The sequence below is a fragment of the Triplophysa rosa genome, linkage group LG2 (genome assembly GCF_024868665.1).
Source record: "Triplophysa rosa linkage group LG2, Trosa_1v2, whole genome shotgun sequence".
NCBI lineage: Eukaryota > Metazoa > Chordata > Actinopteri > Cypriniformes > Nemacheilidae > Triplophysa > Triplophysa rosa.
The window spans coordinates 34,040,336-34,052,419 of NC_079891.1; the positions used below are offsets into that span (position 1 = coordinate 34,040,336).

At 39.8% G+C, this 12,084-nt stretch overlaps 1 protein-coding gene across 4 annotated transcripts in view; it reads left to right on the forward strand.

The window, feature by feature from the left end:
- The first annotated feature begins 303 nt into the window (after nt 1-303).
- Nucleotides 304-12,084, forward strand: part of LOC130551418 (ras-specific guanine nucleotide-releasing factor RalGPS1) — an 84,616-nt gene continuing 72,835 nt past the window's right edge. For 3 of the 4 annotated variants that reach the window (XM_057329019.1, XM_057329021.1, XM_057329022.1), the window contains exon 1: nt 304-553. The gene's annotated coding sequence lies outside the window, so the exon portion shown is untranslated. Of the gene's footprint in view, nt 554-11,605; nt 11,670-12,084 lie in introns of all 4 variants that reach the window. The other variant, XM_057329020.1, reaches the window with a different exon arrangement.

A 12,084-nucleotide genomic window follows, 5' to 3' on the forward strand; every position in this document is an offset into this window, starting at 1 on the left:
GTGGAAGTAAAAAAAAAACATAAAAATAAATCGTCTTAAGGTCCCTGATTTCACTCATTTGCAGGATTAATTTATTTTATAATTAACAAAATTTGGGAGTAATATTTAGTTAAGACTATAGTAAAATGGATCAAATGTGTGACTGCAGAGGAAGACGCCAGTCAGATGCACCTGCGCGTTCACTTCAAAACGCTCATAGAGCCGGTTACCCGACGCGATTGGCTGTCGTCCCTAAGTGGGCGGGCTTTGCGTTCACACTAGACGTATGATTAGTCAGTCTGCCTGTCCGTCAGATCAAAGGAACCTACCTGACACTTCCTGTGCCTTAAATGTTTCGCTGTTTTTGTCAGCGTGACATATGTGTATCTCTCTGCCATGTTTGTGTACATCTTTAGCGTAAATGTTTATACTTATAAACACACAAGGTCAGCCTCACGCTGTGGAATAATCATCTGACGCGCATATACTGGATTATACGGGTTTAATGGATTAACGTTACTGGAGGATGAATATGATTGTTTCGTCTTCTCATTGATTCAGATCAAACACAAAGGTAAGGCGTTATTCAGTTTATTGATGTTAATGTGGTGGCATCGATAAAGGTCAGAAGTATTGACTAGCAACAGTGTGTACACGCCAATCGTAAAGAAGAATTAGTAAAGGTGAAAGGTTGCTGTGCGGGTGCCCGCGGCGCATCAGCGCATCTCAGATATCCCCTGAGAGGAGCAGTAATTACTTCCGGTCACCTGTGACATACATGTATACATATATGTATAACTATATAAATATTAACTAAATATTATATGAATAAATACGTGCGTACATACATACGTGTGTGTGTGTGTGTGCGTGCGTGCGTGCGTGCGTGCGTGCGTGCGTGCGTGTGTGTGTTCATGTTTATGTTTGTATATCCCGGTGGGGACCTAAACCTGAATACACACCAACACATGGGGACTCGTGTCACTGTGGGGACCAAAATTGAGGTCCCCAGGGGCAAAAAAGCTAATAAATTGTACAGAACAATATTTTTTACAAATCTAAAAATGCAAAAAGTGTTCTATGATCTTTAGGTTTAGGGATAGGGTTAGGGATAGGGGATAGAATATACAGTTTGTACAGTATAAAAACATTATAGATTATATAACGATAGTTATTTTTCAAAAAAAATTCTATAAATTGTTTTAAAATATATTGAAAAAATATATAGCCAATAGGGCTGCACGATATTAAAGATGACATACAATAATTTGCTAAATAATGCAATGTGCCATAGAATAATGGTTAAAGTTTGTAAAATTTATATTTAAAAACTGAAAATTATGTAACCAACATAGAGTATTCATCATCTTCCACACATCAGACACAGGCTATCGGCATCAACCTAAAAACTTAGGAAAAAAAAAATAGACTATATATAGACCACTTTGCAAGATGTAACCGGAACATTGGTCCAGAAGCACTTCCAGTTTTCTTTGTTTATTTTTTTAAATCTCACATATATAATTAAAACTTTTTGATTTGGTTAAAAATGTTCTGTTAGTTGCATTTTGTTCAACCATTGTGTAGTGTTAAAAAACTGAAACAGGAAGTTCTTTTGGACCAGCTTTGGATCAGCGTTGTTTACGTCCCCCAAAGTGGTCTATACGTAACTTTGATTTTTTTATAATTCAGTTATTGCAAAACATTTGCGATATTCCAATAATTTCGATATATTGTGCAACCCTATAGGGTAGTTGTCTGTAATATTTTTATCACATCAAAAGTGAATCAGTCTGTACCGTCGACTTTGGAGGTCAGAAGTATATTCTTATGTTTATGTGAACTGCTGTTCTCAGATTTCTCCATCTTGAGATGTAGATGGTATTCTGGATCTGTTCTGGTCTATGTGCAGAGTTGTCACAGCAGTGTTTGGTAGCGCAGTGGGGGGCAGATGAAGGTGCTCCTGCCCCCAGCAGCTGTCTGGCCGTCTGATGTTGCAGGAGCATTGATCGGGAAACTTCTCCACTCGCGCGGCTGTATTTTTATCTCCTTCACTCCCTCATCAGGTGTCTGCTCTGCACAATATGATTCAGATGTTTTTCATGTTTTAATGGCGTCATACAGTATTACTGTTCTGGTCGCAAAAAAACCCATTTGTTAATAACCAAACCTTCCAATTACAGTTAAGCATTCCTTGTGCTTTCCCACTGTCCGTGCCTCATGCAGAAAACAAGTTTTTTTCTTATATTTTGTCCATTCTGCATCAGGATTAGTTCAGTAACTAAGCAACTGTCGGCAACATTATCATTAGATGTTTTATTTATTTATTTTGTGCTCTATTGAACAAAATATTGAATCTCACAAACACATATCCAGTAATAATAATTCATATATATTTGACTAAAGTTTAAGTAAATATTGCTGTGTAGATTTCAGTATCTGTGTGTGTGTCAGCTGAATTGATGGAGATGTATTTTTAGATGTCTTGCTTTTTTTAGGTGTTGCAAATGTCAGCCCTGAGGGAGTTAACCATTATAGATGACGTTTATGTCCCCAGGGCCATAGAGTGTGAAAAATACACCGCATCTGTCATCAAAGCACAGATCGAAGTGTGTGAAACACTAGATTGTGTTAGAATGCATTTAATACGAGTCCACCTGCACATTTCTGATATATCATTTTTATAGCAGCTCTGATGTGGTCAGTCTAGTCTCATATCACATTTTCAGTGAATATATACTGTATACTCTTTTTATTTATGTTTAGCAGAATTTACTGCTCGAAACATTTATACCGTACTGTTATATACAAAGTATAAGCCCTTCAGGACAGAGAGCTCATTGTGAGCGTCCTCTCTCTCTCTCACTCTCTCTCTCTCTCTCTCTCTCTCTCAGTCCTGTTTCTCGATGGCTGATTTGGAGTGTTAGGTGACACTTCATCAGAAACGCTGAGTTTGCTTGCGGACTGCAGGGGTATCATGGGTTGAATCTCAGATAAGCTCTGTGCCGTTTCTGAGGGCAACAGAATCTGGCTCCCATTTGAACGGTGATAAAAAGCGGAAAGTGCATTTTTTTCAACAGATCTCACTGTTTCACACCTACAGTAGACCTTGAAGGTAATTGGAGAAACCGAGCTAACAATGATTCATTACGAAAACACATTTATGGCGTTGTCTTTATATTGCACCTAAAATTTAAATTCAAAAACATTCAATCAATTTATAAATTATTTTGAAATCATGAAATTATATAAAACGGACTTATAAAATGAAGTTCAAATTGGTTAAACTAGCTTTTTAAATTTATGTGTGAATTGCAACTAGATTTTTAAAGTGATAGTTCACCCAAAAATGAAAATTCTGTCGTCATTTACACGCCCTCTTGTCATTTCAAACCTTTATGACTTTCTTTCTTCCACAGAACACAAAAGAAGATATTTTGAAGAATGTTGGTACCCGAACAGCACTGGCCCCCCATTCATTTCTACTGTATGGACATAAAACCAATGCAAGTCAATGGGTGCCAGTTAACAACATTCTTCAAAATATCTTCTTTTGTGTTCTGTGGAAGAAAGAAAGTTATACAGGTTTGAAATGACAAGAGGGTGAGTAAATTATGACAGATTTTTTGGGGGGGTAAACTTTCGCTTTAAAGTCATTTGATTTAACTTACTGTAAAAAAATGTAGGGCAGTATGAACTGAAGTTTGTAAGTTGAAATCGCTTAATTTTTTACAGTGTATTATTCACGTCATGACCTTGCATGCTAAAATATATTTCATATTATAAATCAGTAAAAAAATTGAAATGGTCACCTGGTACGTTTACATTTATTCATTTAGCAGATGCTCTAATCCAAAGTGGCTAACAAATGAGAGAACCGGTAGTTGTAGTGTAGCTGGCAGTTTTACAATGCTTTTATTTTGACGTTTTGTCGATGTCGATCTAATTCTGGGAGCTGCTCATTTGACCTTCCACCTTCATATCATCAACATGACACTGGTGTCTATCACTGTTGAATGTTTGGCCTTTGGCATAATGTCCACTGTTGAAGATGTAGTGTGCAACAGAAGATCATTAAAAAGACAATTGCGTCTTATTTTATTTTTAGTACCTCTCTCTCTTTCTTTTGGATATATACCGTGGTATTCTCGGATTACCATGTTAATGCTGTGGTCTAAAAAGTACAATCGTTGTATAAAACCAGCAGGACTGCCCTAAAACTGTTTTGTAGGGTTGCATATGGTTTTAATATTTTCAGTGAACCCTGCGTGGGTTTATTTTGCACGAATGATTATTTTTCTAAGTTTGATATCCAGGACGGAGTGTGTAAGGAGTACGGCAGGACGTCCCTGCTTCGGTCCACCCCTCCGCCTTCAGGGTTTGGTTTCCCGGGCCAACCATCAAAGGCCATGCAGAACCTCACAACAGCAGCCAGCCACCCCACATTCCAAGTGCTTTGCTGTTGCCATGACGACGCTCCCTTAGTGCAGAGGATTGTGGGAGTGATGAGGAACAAAGAGCGTGTTGCCAAGTATGATTCCTCGAATAGAAAAAGCTCAAACTTTAAGCACTGGCTACTAGTGGCTACCATCACAATCCAAACTTTTGTAAAAATTTCCATTGAGTGTCCTCGCTTTTCCCCAACATTTTAACTTTGTCATACCACTATAGATCTGCCTTAACTTTCAGAAGAATTTAGTTCGCCATATTTATGTCAAGAAAGTTGACTTATTTTTGTGATCCAATCACAAACATCAGGCCGAGAAATAGTCATTTCTTATTTTCTGTTTCATTTCCTCTATTTTGTTTGTTCATCATACAATTGTGCGTGCGTGCCGTCCGAGAGAGAGAGATCTGTACCCTCTTCCCTGTGGTTCTTACAGATTTCATTAGCAATGTCCACCTGCCTCCTCTTCTCCTCCACCTTCTTTTTTTCCCCACCTCCTCCCCTCTTGCACCTGCTTCCTTTCCTTCAACACTCCTTTAACTTTAGTCTAAACTAATAAGGCTAAATTAATAAGGCTAAATTTATAAGCTAGGTTGGAATGGAGTCTGTATATTAACATATATTAAGTTGAAGGCGAGGAAGGTTTGATGAATATCAACACTGTAATAGTCATTCAATCCTTCTGATATGCGCTGTTCATTATTAGTCTAAGGGCGTTTTCACACATGTGGATCGATTGCTTTGTTCTGAAACCGGGGGTTAAATTGCTACAATAATGAAATTTATTTGAGTTCGGTTTGCATTCACAAGGCAATATTTCCAAACGGACCAAACTTTGTTAATAAAAGTCACGTGCGAGTAAACTCTGATTCGATTGGTCAGAGTGCATCTATTTATTTTCCGGGATTCCGCTCAAAGATGTCATCCATCAGGATGGACAGACAGCAGCTACGCGGCATTTTTGTGGCTTGTTTGGTTACTGTTAGGGAGTTTCTTTGCCTTCGCGCGGCACTGTTCAACCGACCGATTCCCATTTGTTTTAAGCGCTCTCTAAACACTTTTGTGAGTTCTGGAGAGCTGCTCGTCAATGTGTTTCTTCTGACCAAATTTCAATCAAACACTTCACTTCTTCCCTGCTCCAAGTGAGCCCACGGTTCATTTTGGGAGTGTGACAAGCAGAGCGGGACGAGGGCCGTGAGGGAACGGCGCGTCAGCTGTGCGTTGCACCGGTCTCGCATCTCTCACGGCGGAGCTCGGGAAGCATAAAAGGAGGAGAAGGACGAGAGAGAACCAGGCCTGGATTTTATGTTATGTTTTATTATGTTTGTGTGGCCGGCAGTCGATATTGTTTGTCAGAAACAACACAAACATGCATATTAATAACCAAAATCATTTCGAATTTATCATATACACGATGTTTTAGCCATTATACAATGCATTTTATCCAGATTTTGACACTTAGTAGCCTAACGTTATGGTCTTCTCTCCCTCGGTCATTAGCTGATGGGGGCTAATATTCACGTGTGCTCTAATACAGAATAAATAACCAAACCGGAAGCATTATTATTGTGTTTATCATTATATTCTCATAATGTATAAAGTATACGATTATGGTGGATGCTGATGTCTTAAATGTCTCAAAGGCGGTAGTTTAAAGCTATGATTTAATGCACGCGCACCTTGAACAGACGTCTAATACTGAACGCGTTCTATTATGGCTGGCAGGCTGGCTTGTGTCAAGAGGACATACCGCCACCTACTGTCCCTGTGTGTTTGTGTATCTGATCTTATGTTTTACGTGTCATATTTTACTGTTATATATAGAAAACGTGTGTGCTTCGCTGTTGCGAAAGAGAACAGGTTTAGGTCGCAACCATTTGACATCACGGATTCTTATGCAAAAAAATGGCGGCCTCCAAGTAAAAATATTTTTTCAAAGTTTATGAATACTGTGACAGTTACACTGTTTTTTTATTTCACAATTATAAAGTCAATGCCATTGTTCATATATTAAGCGATACATCGCTCTATACCCAGGGATCCTTTTAAAAACACAAAATTGAATTGATGTGTTTGTGTATCAGTGCCCGGTTGCATGGTGGTTTCCTTAAGGGGAAAAAGGAAGGGACTTCTTTAGACTTCTTCACCGTCACCATTACCTAAGCATTTCTACTTGGCATTCCACGATAGTTTCTGTCAAAACACGAGAAAGCTGAGAAACGGTTGCTATAGTTAGTTACGCTACTATTGACTTTCACCCTTAACCTCATACCTAGGGTTTTTTAAGGACGGGTCCAGATCTTTAGATCAAGCAGCTGTGACTCATCAGATCTTTGATCCGGAACGGTTTGGTTTATAATGTACGTTTTCGGTAGCACACATAAACACACACAAGCTTGCATTTGCAGTGCGTGCAGTAAGTTTGTGCCGGTGTCAACACGGCACGCTGTATCACTGACCTGCATCTCCATCTGTGTCATATTTCAGTTTCATTTTGATGCATTCAGGAAACAGATGTCTTGAGAATGAACTTGTTTTGTGCACTGTAAGACGCTGGATGCTGATTTTTTAAAGGGGTCATATGGCGCGAAAACGTGTTTTTCTGTGTCTTTGGTGTGTTATAAGTCGCCCATGCATGTATTAGATACGTAAAATTGCAAAGTGCATTTAAGTGTCAGAACAAAAGATGCATTCTATGTAAAAGCGAATGCTCACCCAGACCTGCCTGAAACGCCTCGTGTAACCACACCCCCACAAATCTGCGTCAGTTCGTGGTCTGATTTGACTAAGACCACCCAAATGTGTACGCAAGTAAGGTGGGCGTACCTGTCAGTACAATTGAAGAGGAACCTGATGTTCCAAATATGGTCAGAGGCGTTACATTTCCCTCACACGCTTGCAGTATTCCACCAATCACTACGCACTGGATAACTGGCCAATCATAGCACACCTCGGTTTTCAGAGCCATGAGCTTTGTAAAAAATCTGCGCGTTTCAGAGAGGCGGAGCTAAGAGGAGATACAAACATGCACGGTACGTGGAAAATACAGCGGTTTTGAACCTTAAATCGTGTATACACATTGCATTACATCTACAACAAACCATAATATTCCTTTTAGCCGTGTCATATGACCCCTTTAAAATGTTTAAAACGTTAAAACAATTCTTTCCGCATGCACGGCTGGGATTTCTGTTTGATCGGACATGATTGTCACAGTTTACAGTTATCCATTTGACAGATGTTTTCATTTTATAGCGACTTGCAAAGCATTCAAGGTGTACGTTTTTTGTTTCAAGGTGTACCTTTTGCTGCTAACCTAGTAAATGGAAATCTGAATATGTATATGTATACACTCACCTAAAGGATTATTAGGAACACCTCAAGACAATCTCCTGAACTCCAAACTGAATGTCAGAATGGGAAAGAAAGGTGATTTAAGCAATTTTGAGCGTGGCATGGTTGTTGGTGCCAGACGGGCCGGTCTGAGTATTTCACAATCTGCTCAGTTACTGGGATTTTCACGCACAACCATTTCTAGGGTTTACAAAGAATGGTGTGAAAAGGGAAAAACATCCAGTATGCGGCAGTCCTGTGGGCGAAAATGCCTTGTTGATGCTAGAGGTCAGAGGAGAATGGGCCGACTGATTCAAGCTGATAGAAGAGCAACTTTGACTGAAATAACCACTCGTTACAACCGAGGTATGCAGCAAAGCATTTGTGAAGCCACAACACGCACAACCTTGAGGCAGATGGGCTACAACAGCAGAAGACCCCACCGGGTACCACTCATCTCCACTACAAATAGGAAAAAGAGGCTACAATTTGCACGAGCTCACCAAAATTGGACAGTTGAAGACTGGAAAAATGTTGCCTGGTCTGATGAGTCTCGATTTCTGTTGAGACATTCAAATGGTAGAGTCAGAATTTGGCGTAAACAGAATGAGAACATGGATCCATCATGCCTTGTTACCACTGTGCAGGCTGGTGGTGGTGGTGTAATGGTGTGGGGGATGTTTTCTTGGCACACTTTAGGCCCCTTAGTGCCAATTGGGCATCGTTTAAATGCCACGGCCTACCTGAGCATTGTTTCTGACCATGTCCATCCCTTTATGACCACCATGTACCCATCCTCTAATGGCTACTTCCAGCAGGATAATGCACCATGTCACAAAGCTCGAATCATTTCAAATTGGTTTCTTGAACATGACAATGAGTTCACTGTACTAGAATGGCCCCCACAGTCACCAGATCTCAACCCGATAGAACATCTTTGGGATGTGGTGGAACGGGAGCTTTGTGCCCTGGATGTGCATCCCACAAATCTCCATCAACTGCAAGATGCTATCCTATCAATATGGGCCAACATTTCTAAAGAATGCTTTCAGCACCTTGTTGAATCAATGCCACGTAGAATTAAGGCAGTTCTGAAGGCGAAAGGGGGTCAAACACCGTATTAGTATGGTGTTCCTAATAATCCTTTAGGTGTGTGTATGTGTAAATGCAATAATGCAAACAGTGACATAGTGCATCTGGTTCTGGTGTGGAGAGAGATCAGAGCTCCTGGAGAGACTTTAATGGTTCTGTGGACCGACCCGTGTAATTACAACGCCACACAGCTGCTGGTGTGACGGCGAAACTGAGAGAAAGAGCCAGATGAGGGGTTATTAAAGAGAGAAGAAAGGGAATGACTAATAAGCTATGGCGGAACCTGTGTCAGTATTTTTTTTATTTCATACTTGCCTCTTCGTTGAAGGAACTGTGCCGCTAACCACAGCCCGAGAGACTTACTGTAGCGACATGAATGACCTCCTCAAACACGCAAAACTTTCTTTGATCGAACACATCTCTCAACCCTCTTTCCTTCTGAATCCACATCTACATCATCATGTTGGTGTTTAGGTTAAATAGAGTCCTGTGTGTATGTGGTCAAATATAGCTTTGGCTTTTGTTTTGCAGTCTTTGAAAAGTTGGTGCCAACTGTGCGTGGGCACTTGGTTTCCTTCATCGTTTATTAATATCTTTCATGGTTACGAGAGTTCACCCAAAAAATAGTTTTTTCATCATTTACTCGCCCTCATGTCATTCCAACATTCCACCTGCCCTGTGTGTGAATGCTGCAGAAATCTTTTCGGAAAAACAGAACAGCTCACGTCACTCAGTCCTGTGGAGTTTCAAAGTAATGAAAAACATATTATGCTATGTCCATTTGGCAACGCCATTGCCTTAACACTCCTACAAGCATTTAGAGCTCTTTGTTGGAAAAATAAATCAAGGCTCCTCCTCTTGTGTAAGTAAACGCAGAAGCCAAACTAATGTGCGTCTCCTTGGAAACATAGAATAGCATTCACACTTGCTCTGAGCGCAGATGGTGTCTCAAACAGATGATGTCACAGAGGCTTCTGTGCTGTCTGTCTGTCTCTATAAAGAATAAGATGTGGATAATCTGATCATGAAACTGATATATTAACACTGACTCATGGGATTACGATCACACAGTTTGTAAATAAACATTCGGGCCTGGTTTCACAGACAAGGCTTAAGACTTGTCGCAGACTAAAATGAATGTGTGACCTGTCACATCTTAAAATATATCAGTGCCATTGTTTTGTGTCGAGATGCACACCAGTAATGTGTTCTTCTAAGGCAGTGGTTCTCAAACTGGGGGGCCCCAAGATGGTTCCGGGGGAGCCACAGATTTTGTGGCATTTTAGAAATACAGATATTTATCATACATTTTGTGCAATCAAACATCAGAAAAACAACAACACCAACCAAAAGAATTGATGTTTTAGCATTGTTTAACTGAATATTTTCTTGGTTTAATTAAAATTTTAAGTTTAAGATTATAAGTCTTTATTTGGGGGGCCGCAAAGCAATGCACTCTACACAAAGGGGGCCTTACAACAAAAAAGTTTGAGAACCACTGTTCTAAGGTGTTTTTATAAAAGCGACATAAATATCTTCATCTAACTAAGGCATAGTCCTGGTTTAAGCTAAGCCGTGTCTATGAAACCGGGCCTCGGAGTGATAGATGAAGGGGTTGAGGCTGCATTGTTTTTGTTGCGACGGGCATGGAGATACTGTAAAAGGTGCTATAAATGTAAGGGTCTCAAATTTGGAGAGTTCAGTGTTGCGATTCTCAGTGTTTGGCTGATGTTTTAGCCCATGTCCCACATGTTGTCTGAGCCTAATGTACATTTCTGAGATGTAAAACCTCATTTACACCGAGGATAACTATCTCCTATAACTATAAAGAAAAGTCACGTACCATTAATGTCTGTTGATGTTTTCTAGTTATTGTTCTTGGTGGCCCCTAATACAAATTATGATACACTACACTTGATATTAAACCGAAACGACTTTTGTTTTGCAATAATCTCAGTTTGTACTTTTTGTGCTGCTAATGTAAATAGAAATTGCATTAAAATAGGAAAGAATCATGTTCACTAGCGGTCTCAACATTTAGAGCTCACTGTGTTGTACAGAATGGTTTCTGAATCATTGAGCGAAGATGAAAACGAAAGTAGGCTATATGGAATTGTTTTTGAGCGGTACTTCCTGATGATTCGCCTTTAGATATCAGACTCACTGTTGCATGTACTTCTGCTAGAATAACAGAGTGAAGCACTATAAGAAAAGTAGATTCGTGACATTGTGGTTTGTAATGAAGTGCTGCCACCTACTGACGTAAAATGGTATTACAATGCCTTTTTGTAAGTGACCAGCATCACGCAGTATGTGGAATCGGAAAAAAACCATCAATTAGTTGTTCAGCAAATGTTTGGTTAGTATCTGACAAATATTTACAAACTTATTATGTTGTAATGACAAAGCCAAAATACCAGTCTTTTTTTTTTTACAATTATTTTTTGTTTTGTTTATGTACCTCTATGCAGCCGTCAGACACTTTTATCCAAAGTGATTTGAAAGCACATTAAACTGTACCCCTTTTTGTCAGTATGCGTGTTCCGTAGGCATTGGCCCACAGCCTTTACACTGATAACAGAAGAATCTGTAACCATCGTAGTTTCAGGATGAAGTTTTGGGTTTGTGCATCAGATGTAAATGAGGAGAGCTGCGATATTTCTTTACTAGTGGATTAGTTTGAATGTCTCTTTTAATTTGGGTGTGTAAGCACATATAATAACTCTAAAGTTCTTTATTTTCTGTGTGTTGCAGAACCACAGATGGGCTGTGTCTTCATTTTTTTGGTGCAGAAACTCAAATAGTTCAACCACTAGAGGTCATGTGAGCTCTTCTGTGTTTCTGCTTTTCTTAAAGAGACTATACCCTGAGTCTTCTAATGCAGTTTTTTCAATGTTCCATTTATGTGTCTTTGCTTATGTTTTCTCAATTCTAAGACCAGGACAGGGCCATATCGTTTAAATGGGGATTTGTTTCAGATGTATAGAGAAGAGGCCTATAAAAGCACTGAGTGGTTTATTCACTCTTTCCAGTGTAAAAGTCAGATAAAGTCTTTCCTGTCTGTACGCTGCTTTCCTGACCCTTGGCCGGTTCATCGGTCAGTCAGGTATGCCGTGGCTTCCGCTGGCCATCTGGGAAAGAGAGCAAGCCCTTTCCCTGTGAAAATTTCCAAACTAAACTAAACTTACTGTATACACACACACACACGCAGGCACACACACGCACACACACAC